The sequence below is a fragment of the Erythrolamprus reginae genome, chromosome 1 (assembly GCF_031021105.1).
Source record: "Erythrolamprus reginae isolate rEryReg1 chromosome 1, rEryReg1.hap1, whole genome shotgun sequence".
Classification (NCBI taxonomy): Eukaryota; Metazoa; Chordata; class Lepidosauria; order Squamata; family Dipsadidae; genus Erythrolamprus; species Erythrolamprus reginae.
In genome coordinates this window covers 195,660,378-195,677,770 of record NC_091950.1, presented here as the reverse complement: position 1 = coordinate 195,677,770, position 17,393 = coordinate 195,660,378, and the positions used below count along the sequence as shown (strand labels likewise).

The 17,393-nt window shown below is 41.6% G+C and overlaps 1 protein-coding gene and 1 long non-coding RNA gene across 10 annotated transcripts in view; one reads left to right on the top strand and one right to left on the bottom strand.

The window, feature by feature from the left end:
- Positions 1-17,393, top strand: part of ZNF385B (zinc finger protein 385B) — a 263,645-nt gene that overhangs the window by 20,126 nt on the left and 226,126 nt on the right. For 4 of the 9 annotated variants that reach the window (XM_070731857.1, XM_070731856.1, XM_070731862.1 and 1 more), the window contains one exon: positions 12,660-12,696. The exons of the other annotated variants lie outside the window; for them this stretch is intronic. The gene's annotated coding sequence lies outside the window, so the exon portion shown is untranslated. The remainder of the gene's footprint in view (positions 1-12,659; positions 12,697-17,393) is intronic. 9 annotated transcript variants of the gene reach the window in all.
- Positions 1-17,393, bottom strand: part of LOC139156354 (uncharacterized) — a 53,711-nt gene that overhangs the window by 9,956 nt on the left and 26,362 nt on the right. The window lies entirely within an intron of this gene.

The following is a 17,393-nucleotide window of genomic DNA, read 5'->3' as shown; positions in this document are numbered from 1 at the left end:
CTCGCAATCGCTGCCACCATCATTGACTTCATTCATCAGAAATTGGAGTGCTGGCCATTTTCCGGCTCACTCGCCCAAATTAACAATGGCAGAAGGGTCCTCATTGCTCCCCTCAGAAGCATTGGCCATTTTGCATGCTGCTTGGAGTCCTTCTCAGAGGTGGACATTTTGAAGGGTTCAAAGGGCCATTTTATTTATTTATTTATTAGATTTCTATGCCGTCCTTCTCATTTTACTGTCAGTTTCGGCAGAACACATCTCCGGGGTGGCCAGTGTGAATGTAGGTTGGCTCAGCTGCAACAATATAGACCAGGCAGAGTGGAGCCTTCAACCTACCCTTTTCCAAGTCGGTTCCTGAAAGGGGTGGAAAATTGGGTTCCTCCGTGGTCCATCAGTCCCCAACCTGGGACATCTCAAAGGTTCTCTGGTTGCTGACGAGTGCCCCCTACAAACCCTTAAGGACCACTTCGCTTCATTATCTTATCTGCAAAGTAGCATTCCTAGTGGCAATCACCTTCGCTGGAGGATTTCTGAATTTGCCGCCTTGTTGGTCGGGAGGGTATCTCTCTATATTTCATCCTGATCGAGTGGTTCTCCGTTTAAACCACACATTTGTCCCAAAAGTAATTTTTTATTTTCACAGAGCCCAGGAACCTGTTCCTCCCAGGTTTTGTTCCAATGCCTCGCCCCATTAGAGAGACAGTGGCACAAACCTGTTGTAAGGAGAATACTGAAGATCTACCTCAAACACACTTATACCTTGTGCAGAATGGAGACTCTGCTTGTATCTTTTCAACCTGTTTCCTTGGGTCAAAGGGCATATTCATCCACTGTGCAGCGTTGGCTGTGTAATGTGATTGCGATGCTTATGACCAGCAATCTTTGCCACAGCCGACCAGGGTGACTTTGCCATAGCTGACCAGGGTGATGAAGCAGTCTACTGATCCACTCAAGTGTCCATTGAGAAGGGTTGCTGGGCGGCCACCTGGTCCTCTCCGACCCCCTTTGTCCCCCATTACAAAATGGGCATTTTTGCATCTGCTGTGGCAGAATTTGGACAAAGGGTCTTACAACGCCTGTTGCCAGGGAGTGGGGAAGCCAGCCAGACTTAGCCCTCCCAACAGACAGACTGTTTTGATATTCCCATTCTTGGAGGTTAGCTCCACCCATTATGGAGAAGGAGCATTGCTATTATCTGATACACCTCTTCTCGTAGGGTGGAGCTAACCGCCAACCCCACCCAAGGTTAGTCTGGACATCAAATTGTTATCTTCTTTGTTTTGTCTTTGGAATGTACACGCAGGGATTAAGACATCAATTTGTTAGACTTCAGTGTCCCTTTTATAATGACAATTTCTTGGAAGGGCTGAGTTCAGAAAGTGCTGTATGCTGTGGTTCTCATAGTATCTTGCCAGCGTCTCCTCTACTGTTGCACAGACCTTTGAAAATGCCCCCTAATATCCCTTTGTTTCTTTCTGTTCCCTTCTGCGGTTTTTTTATTTGCTGTTTTTTGTTTTAAACATTTTAACAATCTTAAACCACACAAAGTTGCTGGTAGTCAGATGGCATATAAATTGAAAATACTATTATATTTGGTTACACAGCCAGCCACTTATTTAGACTGCATTTAGCATTTTTATCTTCCTGTTGAGCCCTTCCCAATGACTTGGGATAGACACGTGCTGTTGAATAAGAGTATATTTAAAAGTATCATCACAGGATGGAAGCTGTTTCAAGTGAAGATCTATCCTTTACAATTGACTGATGGGGATTTTGTCAATGTCGATCGCATCCAAGTGCTATTTTAGAAGTTTTGGAATTGTACTTAAGGTGCCCATTATTAATGGTAAATTGGTTACAATTGCAGTCATTGCATCAATCTGGCAATACATGATTGCAATTTGGCACTTGGCAACTGACTCACAGTTACAATTTGGTTGTAAGTTGAGGCTACAACCATTTACAATTTGGGTTTATTTTTCGAAGTATAAGACACACCAGAGTATAAGACGCACCTCGATTTTAGAGCTGGAAAACAAGGAAAAAAGTATTCTGAACCAAATGGTATATATTATTTAATAAAATACCAGTGTAGCAGAATACTTTTTACAACCATGTACACTTTTTACAAACTTAAAATGTGACAGCTTTAACACTTATGGACTTCAATTCCCAGAATTCTTCCTCCAGTCATGCTAGCTCAGGAATGGGAGTTGAGGTCCACAAGTCTTAAACTTGCTAAGATTGATGACCCTTGCACCCCTAACCCAGGGGTCTTCAAACTTGCCAGCTTTAAGACTAGTGGACTGCAACTCCAGTCATGCTAGATGGGGTAATTAGAAGGCAAAAACAGTCCCATTTTTGAAAAAAAATGGGCCGTTTTTCGCTCATTTTTTTGTTGCAAAAATTAGGTGGGCAAAGAGTCTGGGGAGCCTTGGTGCTAGGGGAATGCAAATATGCCCCCATTTTGTGAAAAATGGGCCATTTCCCCCCCCCTTTCTTTTTGCAAAAATATAGACATCCTCAGGAGTGCTCTGCAGGCTTCCCAGACCCTTTCCCCACCCCATTTTGCGAACAAACAGGCAAAAAACTACAAATTTTTCACAAAAACAGACATTTTTGCTATTCCTCAGCACCCAAGAGCTCTCTGCAGGTAGGGGGGCTGCATTCGGTGTATAAAATGCGCTGATATTTGCACTTTCTTTTAAGGGGGGAGGGAGGTGCGTCTTATACTCCAAAAAGTTTGGTATATATGTATTTGTGTGTATGTATTTGCATACAAACAGACATACAAAGGCTGCACTATGTCAAGATTCTATTCAGTTTGTCATATAATGTATCTGAAACCTTGGGAGAAGTTCTCTGGAATTTTTGGTTGTCAGGAATTTTGGTGATGTTATTTGGAATTTTTTACCTTTCTAGATCCTCCTAGTTAGTTAAAGATGGAATAACAGTTATTAAACTGGTTTGGAATGGAATGCCTTTCCCTTTTGAAACTCAGTGATGTGTGAATAATTAGTTAAGGTCCCAGACTGTTGGAAACTGCGCATTGTACCATACGAGATTGTTCAGATCCTTTTCCTGGTTCTGACTCATTGGGGAAATGTTCACTATGAGTTTGAGACACATCTTTTTGGTGACTGTTCTCAGGATTTTTAGATCCTTCCTAAAGGAGATTAGACTCTTCTCTTCCTTGTCTTTCCATCAAGAGATCAAACTCTAATTATTGAGGAGGCATATAAGCTGATTTGTCTCCCCAGCAGAGTTTCAGCTATGTTGATTTCTTTTTATTTATGTTTTTATATTTGTATATCATTATATAAAAAGCATTTTTAATTCATGCTCTCTTTTATCCTTATTTTTTACCATATTTATTTACTTTGTTTGCCATTTTTGGCAGAAAGTTGGGGTATATATATATTCAATAAATAATTAAACAAGTTGTCTAATTTTCCAAGATGGATGTAGCACTCTGTATATATTCAGAACTAAACTATCAGTTTTCAATGTACCAAATGTAAAGCTGACATAAGAGATGAGGAAAATAATAGTGCTTTTGTTCTTGTATTGCTCCATCAATGCACAAATTCTCCTAGAAGTTATAAGGCTAATCTTTTTTTGAGAAGTAAGCTAAAGAAATTGCATGATCGAAGCAGATATTTTGCTTATTGTAGGAGGATAAAAGATGCAGGGACCAATGAACTGAATTAAGCTGGCAAAGCTTTATTCAATGTTAAACAGGTTGCGTGGTGAAAGCTACCATTTTGTTTTCTATTTCAATACATTTCAGAAACATTGAATAAGATATCGCTCTTTTGCATGAGAAATATTGTATATGAACCCTCTGGAATCAACTCCCCCCGAGATTCGCACTACCCCAGTCTCTTGGCCTTCTGGAAAGCTTTAAAAACTCACCTTTGCCGGCAGGTCTGGGTCCGTGAAGCTCTAATACTTTGCTCCGTTCGTCGGCATGACTCTGGCGTGAATGAGTATGGTTATATGGTTTTATGACTTGGGTTTTTAAGATTAGTTTATAATTGGGCTTTAGAATTGTTTTTGTACTGCTTTTATATGTTGTGAGCCATTCTGAGTCTTTGGAGAAGGGTGGCATATAAATCCAATTTCATCTGAGTACGTTGTAGTGTCCTGTTTTTCACACGCCATATCTCTTCCTGTACTGTTTTGTGAATTCACCTAATTAATTAAAATGAAATGATTCTGTAATCCCTTGAAGGCCTTTTTAATGAAAATACTAGTTAAGGGTAGATTTTATTGTTGTTTATTCATGTCTTGTGAATTAGCAGACAGGAGAAAATTCACACTACTTGTTGTTTCTGGTACTGTTATATAAATCACACCAAAACATATATACCATCATATTAATGAAGTATTAATAAATGAATGCAATATTTTATTAATGATGAATGCTCCAGAATATATGAATGTTGAGAATGAATATATGAATGAACAGAATTCTGTTTTGCTATACAGCTTGCTTTCCAAATAAAGCAGTGAACAGCTCCAGTGTATTTGAGTCCTTATTTACCCCGATTTAACAACTCTGGTATTGCAGTACAGTACTTAAATGTTTTTTTTAACTTCTCCTCCTTGATCTAGAATTACTGAAAAATTCTCTGTGGCAACATAATTTAGCTATTGATAAGCATAAAGTTTGGGAATGTTAATGCGTTTTTTAATTCTCCAAATATGACAGAGGTAAAATATTTTGCTTTTAAATGTTCATTTTTTGTGATAGAACATTGCACTTATTTTCCTAATGTGACATAAACATAATTACTGTCAATATAAAGCAAATATATTTTTAAAGGAGTCTTGACTGCAGTTTATTCTGTAGTGCTTGCAGTATTTGCAAAAATGCACACTCACATTGTGGGCTTTGTGAAGAAACATCAAGATAGGACATTAACTTTAGAATATCATTAGCATGATCATGATGAAAAATGCATTCCTGCATCTGTCAACAGAACCACAAGATAGGAAACTCTGCTTTAGGACTTGTAAGGATTAGATTTCTTTGCCCTGATAAAGAGACAAATCATCTACCGTACACTGGAAGTAATCTTTATTGAGGTACAAATTATAGCACAAAATCTGATCAAGAGGGTTTAAATATCCAAGGTTGGTAAACACCATATGACCACTGATTGGTCTGTAAGGGAGTATTAACTGTAAAATAATGATGGACTTTAATCCAAATCCCCAAATCCTAGCAACTGTAGTACTCCCATGGTTTCAGTCTGAAAGAAGACAGGAAACAGGAATTAAATACATCAGCATTCTAAAAACTCAGTTTTAAGAGATTTTAGAATATGATGTACCGTAAGTATTTTTATGTTCCCAGTTTCAAGTAATTTAAATAATTTTATTGCTACTGTTGTAAGGAATATCCTTCTGGATTCGGTTCCAAGTGTGGAAAAAGACACTGAAAGCATAAAATTGCTTGGAAAGATGGTTTCATGGAGGACAGTAGGACCACATGGTCTGAAGTCCTAGGGAAAGGGGAATTATATGCCTTGAGGAAGTTGAAGAAGGAGAGAAGGGCTGAGATGCTGAGAGTGTTTATACCCTCTGTTGGTCTCCACCCTGGAGCCTCCTGCTCTCCTGTGCAAGAAATGCACTCTGATTGGCTATCAGATTCCCATGGGACCATGCAGGGGCAATTCTGTAGGCTGTCCTTAGTCCAAGTTTGCTTCAGCCTTGCTGGCTGATGCAATCTTCCCAGGTACCATGCAGTGAGTTTTTGTTTGCTAGAAGGGTCTGCCTAAAGGGCTAGATCTTTGCTAAGTAGAATAGACTTGTCCTGGCTATTGAAAAGGTGATGGGGGTGGGGGGATGAGTGAGTTGGGCCATTCCTTGATGGCACATTGACAAAGGTGGGGGCTACTAAGAGTGACTCTTTTTTTTTTGCCTAAAAACATGTTTCTCCATTTCTCAGCTAGGGATATTCTATTTTATCTATCTATCTATCTATCTATCTATCTATCTATCTATCTATCTATCTATCTATCTATCTATCTATCTATCTATCTATCTATTAGATTTGTATGCCGCCCCTCTCCGTAATCTGCCTTTTTAATATTTTCTAGGATATTTCATTTTTCTAGGAGAGGGGTGAGTGCTATCTACCTATAGCACTTTAGGGGACATTGATTGGACTTTTCTTTGATTTCCACTGAGGCTCTTCACTGTTTAAAGTTGATCACATTTCAAAACATAACTCTGAAAATGGAATTACGTTCCACCCCATTTTCAATATATATCAGCTCCTGCCGGAGATTCGTAATGCCCCCACCTTCTTCACCTTTCATAAGAGTCTAAAGACTCATCAATGCCACCAGGCTTGGCGTCATTAGACTCTGCTCCCTGGCCGATGAATGTATGGTAGGTTTGTTGATTGAATGGATATGTGTGCATTTTAATTGGTTTTCTGGTTTTTAGATTTAATTCTTAATTTTAATTAATTGGATCTCAATATACATTGTCTTTTTTATATGTTGTAAGCCATCCCGAGTCCACAGAGAGGGGCAGCATATAAATCCATTTAATAAATAATAATAAATAAATATTTAACACATTAATGTTTTGTGTTAAATAATTCCAAAGGCATTGCAAACAAAACTTTGGACCAGTTCATTAAGTAAAATCACACACTTGGAGTGTATAGGGGTTTTTTAAGTGAACTATTATAGCCTGCAATCATTCTTTATTTTGAAATCATAGTTTATTTGTTTGTTTGTTTTAAAGATATTTGGGATAGTGGTTAAAACTGGTTCTAGAAAAAGCCAACCTCTGTTTCTCCAAACATGGACTAACTGGTACTAATTATATCTCTCATCTATCAGAGTTTTGTCACTAATGCAAAGTAAAATAAATGCAATTGTTTTGTAATATAAGAATTTGAATACATATTCATATGAAAAATATTTAAAATAAAAAAATTAAATCTACTTAATTTTTCCTATCATGTCATATCATATATATTTTAGGTAACCTTAATTAGCCAAAAGTATATTTCTTTTTGTTCTTTTTGTTGTTATTGTACACATTTTAAAATACAGTGGTACCTCGAGATACGAGTTTAATTCGTTCCGGACCTGGGCTCTTAAGTCGAGCAGCTCTTATCTCGAACGACTTTTCCCCATAGGAATTAATGTAAATAATTTTAATTGGTTCCAGCCCTCAAAAAACTCACAAAGTTAGTCTAAATTATGCAGAAAGACATGTTTTTAATGAAGAAATGTACATGTACATATAAATGAATAATGAAGTTTCTTTCACTTAACTTGTAAACTTTCTTAAACTTTTAAATTTACATATGTTCAACTTCTCTGCCACCCAATCCTGTAGGACAGAGGTCCCCAACCCTTTTTGCACCAGGGACCGGCTTTAAGCGATCAAGAGAGGAATGGGTGAATGAATGGACGGAGGGTGGGAAGGAAGGAAGGAAAGAGGGAAGGGACAGGAACAGAGGAAGGAAGCAAGGAAACTTATGAAAGGGGAGAGTAAGAGAGGAATGAGTGAAGGGAGGGAGGGAGGGAAGAAGGTGGGAAGGAGAAAGAAAAGAAGAAATACAGGAAGGGAAGGTAAAAGAGAGAAAGAAAAAGAGCAAGAAAGAAAGAAAGAAAGAAAGAAAGGGGGAAGGGACAGGAACAGAGGAAGGAAGCAAGGAAACTTATGAAAGGGGAGAGTAAGAGAGGAATGAGTGAAGGGAGGGAGGGAAGAAGGTGGGAAGGAGAAAGAAAAGAAGAAATAGAAGGGAAGGTAAAAGAGAGAAAGAAAAAGAGAAAGAAAGAAAGCTGCAAGCACCCCCCCCGAGCCCCCCAGGCCGGCTGCAACCTTTTAAAACACGCGCGCCGCTTCGCAGCTGTCTCCTGAAGCCGAACGCGGAAGTTAGCGTTTGGCTTCAGGAGACAGCTCCTTGGCGCTTGTATCTCGAATTTGGGCTTGTAAGTAGAACAAAAATATCTCTCCCCTCCCAGCTCTTATCTCGAGTTGCTCTTAAGTAGAGCAGCTCTTATGTCGGGGTTCCACTGTACTGTACTTGAAATATTTCAGATGTTAAGCTTGAAAATCATCTTTAACCCCCCACCCCCCACCCCGAAAGGCTGTACAAGTAGTTCTGACTGAATTGGAACCAGAATTTTCATTGCTAAGCAAAATTGTCATTAGGTGAAACATCATGTGATTGTATTGCTTAGTGACAGAAATTCTGGTATTCTGGTTGCAGTTATTAGGCTTACACCGTGGTATAGCATACTGAGGACCTCACATTCTCCTTCCCTGCTGTACTTGTCTCTCCACACCAACCTCTTTTCTTCCAATCTCTGCTTCGTCACTCTACTGCTGCCTACTTCTACTGCCCCCCCCCATTGATGACATTCACCATCTTCTTCCTCCATTGCTGATGGGGTGCATTAGTTTACACATACCTGGGACTAGAACTGCTGAAACAGCTAAAGGAAAAATGACTCTAAAAATGATTTTTAGGAATGTAAAAGCCGTTATAGTTCAAGCCTCAATTCTGTTTCCTTTTAAGCATTTGCAGGAGCATGTGGAAAGCATGTCCTTTTGAATCACTAAAACAACTGCATCTTTTTTCCAGCCTCATGTGGCTACCTCATAAATTGTGTCCAGTTGACTACAGATGGCCATGTTAACTCTGCTGACATGTGCTGGCATAAAATCATGCCAGCAAAAAAATTCTGTCCCAGCTACAAAGTTCAGCTTTGCCCTGGTAATAAGGATGGAGACTGATTCTTTCCATACAGTACTTATTCAGTGTAGGATAAGTTTTAAAAAGTGATTTTCCTAGTTTCATTTTAATGGAACTACTGTTAAAGTATGGCTCTAACACTCTTTCAAAAGTTATTAAATCTGAGATTATAAGGGGCCCACGTAAGACCTGCCTGGCTTTGGAAAAAGGTAGGCAGGCATTGCGTAGGCAGATGATTTTGCAGAAACTAGATCTTCAATCTTCTCTGCAGTCCAAACCAAAACAGTTTCCAGCAACCCAAAGTCTGCCCTTGCAGTCTGAAGTGGCCGGCACAATTGGCCATGACTGTTATCAATTACCCCATTTTTGATGAAACATGCTACATTATATCCGTAGCAAAAGTTAAGAAGAGAAGCTGGAGAACACTGTTTTAACACTGGAACAGTTTAATTCAACACTGGAACAGTTTAATTCAACCGGCCGATGGGCAGGAGGGGCAAGGAGGACTCAGAGCAGATTCTCCCGGATGGAGAAGCCATGTAGGCTCACCGGGGCTGCCGTGGATCAGACAGAGGGAGATGAAGCAGCGGCCGGATTAGGATTCTGGGCCGCAACTTCAACTGGCCGCCGCTTCTTTGGCCGGGGAGACAAATGGGAGCACGTGGCTGTCCCCGCAGGCTGTAGAGGAAGAGGAGGAGGAGGAAGAAGGGGGGCACCTCGCCCAGCTGCTGGAAAGCAAAGGAAAAATCCCAGGCAACAGTCAATGTTGGCAGTCCAGAGGTGGGGAATCCCGGTGGGGGCCGCAAGCAAATGGGAAATCCCAGCAGTGGCAGTCACAAGGCTGGGAAATCCTTGCAGTAGTAAGAGAGTACATACACAGTAAGAGAGCGCACGCACCCGGGCTCAAGTTCGTAAGGTGAAAATGGTTCTTAAGAAGAGACAAACAAATCTTAAACACTGGGTTCGTATCTTGAAAAGTTCTTATGTAGAGGCGTTCGTAAGTAGAGGTAGCACTGTATTTTAAAATGTAGCAAAAAGCAATCGGTACAGAAAAACAGATGAGGAAACATATTTAGAAACGTTTGCCATTTAAAATAACTTTGCTTAAAGTAGATTGATGAGACTGCTCAATTATCTGTGGGTCACCATTGAAAAAACATAATATCTCCATCTCTGTCTGAAGATGTTGCTATTTAACATGTGGGCACCTAAACTATAACGGCAAGTTAATGTTATAGTTGTCAGTTGCCAAATCTTTTATTTATTTATTTTATTATTATTTGGATTTGTATGCCGCCCCTCTCCGAAGACTCGGGGCGGCTCACAACAAGTGAAAAACAATCCAATACAATCCAATTAATTAAAATATTATAAGTTTAAGAAAATCCCCTATACTAACATACACACATACAGGCATACCATATATAACTTCAACGTGCCCAGGGGGAGATGTTTAGTTTCCCCATGCCTGACGGCAAAGGTGGGTTTTGAGGAGTTTACGGAAGGCAGGAAGAGTAGGGGCAGTTCTGATCTCCGGGGGGAGTTGGTTCCAGAGGGCCGGTGCCGCCACAGAGAAGGCTCTCCCCCTGGGGCCCGCCAACCGGCATTGTTTAGTTGACGGGACCCGGAGGAGGCCCACTCTGTGGGACCGAATCGGTCGCTGGGATTCGTGCGGCAGAAGGCGGTCTCGGAGATATTCTGGTCCAGTGCCATGAAGGGCTTTAAAGGTCATAACCAACACTTTGAATTGTGACCGGAAACTGATCGGCAGCCAATGCAGACTGCGGAGTGATGGTGAAACATGGGCATACCTGGGTAAGCCCATGACTGCTCTCGCAGCTGCATTCTGCACGATCTGAAGTTTCCGAACACTTTTCAAAGGTAGCCCCATGTAGAGAGCATTACAGTAGTCGAACCTCGAGGTGATGAGGGCATGAGTGACTGTGAGTAATGAGTCCTGGTCCAGATAGGGCCGCAACTGGTGCACCAGGCGAACCTGGGCAAACGCCCCCCTCGCCACAGCTGAAAGGTGGTTCTCTAATGTGAGCTGTGGATCGAGGAGGACGCCCAAGTTGCGGACCCTCTCTGAGGGGGTCAGTGATTCCCCCCCCAGGGTAATGGACGGACAGATGGGATTGTCCTTGGGAGGCAAAACCCACAGCCACTCCGTCTTATCCGGGTTGAACTTGAGTCTGTTGACACCCATCCAGGCCCCAACAGCCTCCAAGCACCGGCACATCATTTCCACCGCTTCGTTGACTGGGCATGGGGTGGAGATGTAAAGCTGGGTATCATCGGCATATTGATGATACCTCACCCCATGTCCTTGGATGATCTCACCCAGCGGTTTCATGTAGATGTTGAATAGCAGGGGGGAGAGGACCGACCCCTGAGGCACCCCACAAGGGAGAGACCTCGGAGCCGACCTCTGACCCCCCACTAACACCGACTGCGACCGGCCAGAGAGGTAGGAGGAGAACCACTGAAGCACAGTGCCTCCCACCCCCAACCCCTCCAACCGGTGCAGAAGGATACCATGGTCGATGGTATCGAAAGCCGCTGAGAGATCGAGGAGCACCAGGACAGAGGATAAACCCCTGTCCCGGGCCCGCCAGAGATCATCCATCAACGCGACCAAAGCGGTTTCCGTGCTGTAACCGGGCCTGAAGCCCGACTGCTGGGGACCTAGATAATCGGCTTCTTCCAAGGACCGCTGGAGCTGGAGTGCCACCACCTTCTCGACAACCTTCCCCATGAAGGGAAGGTTGGAGACTGGACGATAGTTGTTAAGTATTGCTGGGTCCAGGGAGGGCTTCTTGAGGAGGGGGCGCACAAGCGCTTCTTTATAGAGTGATGGAAAAACTCCCCTCCCCAAGGAAGCGTTGGTAATCTCCTGGGCCCAGCTCCGTGTCACCTCCCTGCTGGCCGAGACCAACCAGGAGGGACACGGATCCAGTAAACAGGTGGCGGAACTCACAGCTCCAATGGCCTTGTCCACTTCATCAGGTGTCACCAGATCAAACTCTTCCCAGACAGGTGGACAAGTACGTGCCCCAGTCACCTCGACTGAGTCGTTGTCAGTCGACTCTGTTTTACAATTGGAGTCGAGGTCGGCCCGGATCTGAGCGACTTTATCAGCAAAAAACGTGTTAAACTCCTCGGCACTACTCTGCAAGGGCTCCCCAACTCCCCCCTGGTTAAGAAGGGAGCGGGTCACCCTAAACAGAGCGGCCGGGCGGGATTCCGCTGATGCAATCAAGGCGGCATGGTACGCGCATCTTGCCGCCTTGAGCGCCACTTTGTAAGTCTTAATAAAAGCTCTTACAAGTGTTCGATCAGATTCAGACCTACTCTTCCTCCATCGCTTCTCTAGACGTCTCTTTTGGCGTTTCAACTCCCGGAGCTCCTCGTTGAACCATGGGGCTCTACGGGGTCTAGCGCCACGGAGAGGTCGCAAAGGCGCAATCCGGTCGAGAGCCTCCGCAGCAGCCGTATTCCAGGCCTCCGCAAGAGACTCCGCCGAACTGTGGATGAGAGATCTTAGGTTCATTTCAAGTAAGGGGAACAAATATAGGAATAAAAAAATCTCTGTTGATTTTGTGAAGGTCAAATGCTTTCTGGGATGAGATTCAAATCCTTTCTATAAAATCCAGTGCAAAATTCTGTCAATAATTTACAATGTATGAGGAAGGCTCTTTTTGTGCATAATGCCTATTAAGTAAAGAAATACTATAGAAGTCATAAATTTGCTTCTGAAGAGCAGAAGCAGCCCTGTCCAGACTCCAGTATTACAATCCAAAAGGCTGCTTTTATCCATAACTGTAAAATAAAAGGATATTATTGTTTATGTAAGCATCGGTTTAGTGAGCAGTTTCTAATAAAATTTATAACTTTTCTCACTTTTAATCTTTTTCTGTCCATGCAGTATTCCTGCTTTTTGAAGCTATCTGCTATCTAACAAGGTAAAGAATCATACCTTTTATATGTAACATAAGAAATATTTTCAGCACTTCCTTGAGGAAAATAAGAAGCCCTCAAATGTTGCTGTCAGCATTGTTGGACTTTGTGCACAAAAGCCATTTTGCATATCCTACTCAATAGCAATATGCTAAACGAGTAGAACTTGTTACCATGGATGGTTCAAACATGTTCTCTATAGATCTAGTTATTTCTTATGAAATGATAACATAGACTGATACAGGGAAATTGCATAATATTTGTTTAGCGTCAGATACAGTATTAAATTTGTAATGTCTTGACAACACTACCAAGGAGTTAGGCAATCTCTTATTAAAAACCCCAGCAAGTTTTGAATGGGCCAAAATTCCCAAACAAAATACTTAAATACAGCTTTGGCATATATCAGTGTTTTCTAGATGATTCCGGCCAATGCATCAAAGTAACATAAAAGAAGACACCTTCCCAGCCTGATGTGGTAGATTCTAATATCATCTGTTCAAAACTATTGCTATTATATATTCCAAACACTTGTAAAAGCTCGTATGGAGTCAGTCGGGATGACAGGGGCCCGTCCTAGTCCATCTGTATGGAAGGAGTTTGACCTGGTAACACCTGATGAAGTGGACAAGGCCATGGGAGCTGTAAGTTTTGCCACCTGTTTATTGGACCTGTGTCCCTCCTGGCTGATTTTAGCCAGCAGACAGGTGACACAGAGCTGGGTCCAGGAGATTACCAATGCTTCTTTGAGGGAGAGGTCCTTTCCGGCTCCCTACAGGGAGGCACTTGTGCACCCCCTCCTTAAGAAGCCTTCCCTGGATCCAGCTATATTTAACAAATATCATCCAGTCTCCAACCTTTCTTTTATGGGGAAGGTTGTTGAGAAGGTGGTGTCACTCCAGCTCCCATGGTCTTTGGATGAAGCCAGTTATCTGGGCCCTCAATAGTCAGGATTCAGGACCGGCTACAGCACAGAAACTGCTTTGGTCATGCTGATGGATGATCTCTGGCGGGCCTGGGATAGGGGTTTATCCTCTATCCTGGTGCTCTTTGACCTCTCAGCGGCTTTCAATACCATTGACCATGGTATCCTTCTCTGCCGAGTGGAGGAGTTGGGAGTGGGAGGCACTATCTTACAGTGATTCTCTCCTACCTCTCTGGTTGGTCACAGTCAGTGTTAGTGGGGGTCAGAGGTCGACTCCTAGATCTCTCCCTTGTGAATTTCCTCAGGGGTCAGTCCTCTCCCCCCTGCTATTTAATATCTACATGAAATCGCTAGGTGAGGTCATCCGAGGGCACACGGTGAGTTGTCATCAGTATGCTGATGATGCTCAGTATACATCTCCACCCCGTGTCCACTCAGTGAAGCAGTGGAAGTGATGTGCCGGTGTCTGGAGGCTGTTAGGGTCTGGATGGATACTAACAGGCTCAAACTCAATCCCTACAAGATGGAGTGTCTATAGGTTCTGCCTCCCAAGGACACTCCCATCTCTCAGTCCATTACCCTGGTGAGGGGAAAATTTTGACCCCCTCAGAGACGGTCCGCAACTTGGGCATCCTCCTCGATCCACAGCTGACAGTGGACCATCATCTTTTGGCTGTGGCGAGGGGGGCATTTTCCCAGGTTTGCCAGGTGCACCAGTTGCGGCCTTATCTGGACAGGGAGTCTCTACTCACAGTCACTCATGCCCTCATTACCTCGAGGTTCAGCCACTGCAATGCTCTCTACATTGGGCTACCTTTGAAGAGTGTCCTGAAACTTCAAATAATCCAGAATGCAGCCGCACAAGCGGTTATGGGACTTCTAAGGCATACCCATATTTCTCCAGCACTCCGCAGCCTGCATTGGTTGCAGATTGGTTTCCGGACACAATTCAAAGTGTTGGTTATGACCTGTAAAGCCCTCCATGGCATCGGACCAGATTACCTCCACCTTCTGCCGCATGAGTCCCAGAGACTAGTTAGGCCCCACAGAGTTGGCCTTCTCCAGGTCCCGACAACTAGACAATGTCGTTTGGCAGGACCTGGGGGAAGAGCTTTCTCTGTGGGGAGCCCAGCCCTCTGGAATCAGCTCCCCCCAGAGATTCGCACTGCCCCCACCCTCCTCACCTTCCGTAAAAGTTTAAAGAACTATCTGTGGTGCCAGGCTTGAGGCCGTTAGACCCTAGCCCCCTGGCCGACGACTGCAGTATGTCCTGCTGTGTGAATGGGAATAAATGATTTTAAATGTTATTAGAATTTTAAAAGTTTTTTAGCTATATTAATTGGATTTTTAAAATATGTATATTGTATGTTGTTTTGATATGTTGTGAGCTGCCCCAAATCCCCGGGGGGGGGGGGAGGCATACAAATCCAATAAATAAATAAATAATAAATAAATATTCATATGTTTTTTCCAAAGAAAGTTATCCAAATTTAAACTACAAAATTTGGCGGCACCTATAAAGATCAATGAATTTATTATAGTGCAATATAGTGAAAATCAGAAGTATTAATCTGACAGAATGGGGACAACTATGGAACATTAATTACAAACTAACCATATCCATCCTACAAAGAAAACATATATAAAATGTACTACTGTTGGAAGTTGTTGTTGTTGTTGTTGTTGTTATTATTATTATTATTATTATTATTATTATTATTATTATATTAGATTTGTATGCTGCTCCTCTCTGAAGAATTAGGCAAAATCAGCAGAAGTTGGCAACAAAATGAGGGTGTATGTGTAAATGTTGAGGACTAAAGCCTTGCAGTACATAAAGCAATGTCATCATATATACAGTAGTTCACTTTCCAACAGACTGTATGCAGCTAGTGAAGTTCGAAGAGTTGAACAGAAATAAAATATTTGAGCAAGTGAGAATTACTAGCCTTTTAATTATAATAGAGAAGAGCAGCTATAGTTCCTAGGCACCTAAAACTATAAGTTAATTCCAGTTAGAGTTAGATCTTGTCTGAATTGGAAAAAAGCATCATAACTACATGGTAAATATTTGCTTTCTTGAATGCATGAATAGGCAGCCTGACCTACTTTAAAGAATTTGCACTAAACTGCCACAACTGTGTGGCATTGTTTGTATTGCTGGGAGTAATAGCAATTGAAATTCAAAACATCTGTAGGCATTCTTGATTTAGTTTATCACCCATCCTATTAAATTGACATGAATCAATCTCAACTTTGCTCATAGGTTCTTAACTTGACAATATTTGTTACTTTCTGTTGTGAAAAAAGCAACACACTATAATATCAACCAAAGTAATGAAGCAGTTTTCTGCAGACTTAATACAGGAACAAAACATGGTTTTCTTAATTTTACTGAACACATTATCGTTTTAGACAGTTTTCTGTGTGTGCGTGTGTGTTTTGCTTTAAATTACCATGTTAAAGCAGAGGATTTATATAAGCTAACTGGGATCACTGAAATTTTGACTTCAAGTCTTTATATGAGGGCAGATGAGCCAATTTCTGGCACCATTATCTTTATGAATAAAAAGTTATTTGGTAACAGAGATGGGCAAGCACTTAATCTGATTAGCTGAAATATTATATCATGCCTTTGAGGGACTTATAGCATTTAAAGATTCTTAACAGATGGGCTGCTGTCTTGGCAGCAAATAGCTTCCATTAAAAAATGCATGATAAAAGAAATTATTGAAATTAAGATTATGATATGCTTGAACTTCCATCCTACATTTCAGTATTCTTAGTATTTCTCTGTGTTATTAGCTTCCTGATTTTGATGTTCCTGGTAGTCATTACCACGCTTTTCAAAGGACTGCCTGCTTTTAGTTGTTTCTGTTTCCCTCACAAAAACTAACAAGTAACACACCCTGGATCCCTTCCATAAAGCAATGCCATCATACTGGACTCAGAAGTCATGCATGCTTTTTCTGTTGCACTGCCTGCCTTTTGGAACAGAGACACTGTCTCTGTGTCTCCCTGGAAATCTAAATCTCCCAACCTGGCTAGCTTTTTTAAGGCTTTAAAACCTGAATGTTCCCTTAGATATTTCAGTTGGCTTCGTGTTGGTGTTTATTGTTCTTTTAAGTACTGTAATTGAAATGATATCTGTGACTTTGGATATTTGTTATTTGGATTGTTGGTTTTTCTTATTGGTTTTAATCTTTGGACATTGTAATCCTTGTAACAAGAGTCATTGCCATTTGAATAAATAATAATAAGCAAATTCAAAAAAAATATATTTCCTTCTGTATGTAGCCATTCATATACCAGTATATATAAGGGTGGGTGGGTGTATACCTACATTACAAATTGGAAAGCTATTCATTACCAGAACTAAAGAATAACAGGGAGCCTCAGTGAAACCAAGGAAGATATTTCCAGTTTCGACAGCGGGGATTTTCCACTGTTAAATCATGTTTGTGCAATATGTTGGAGTACTTTCAAAAAGCGGAGAGAAAGACCTGCCAGCCAGGTTTTGAGGACAATCCACTATGGTCTCTCTCTTTTTTTTCAAACAACAGTAGATATTGGTAACAATATTAAACAGATCATAAGTAGGTCTCTAAACTAAATGATCAAATATAAATGCAAGACGCAACAGTTTGAATATTTCCATTAGATTCTTAGAATGTCAAGTACAAAAGAAAATCTTGTATAATTGACACCAAAAATATTACTAATCAAACTCTCTTGACATAATTGTTTTTTAAAAAAAGAACGTGTCTACCTAGTGAC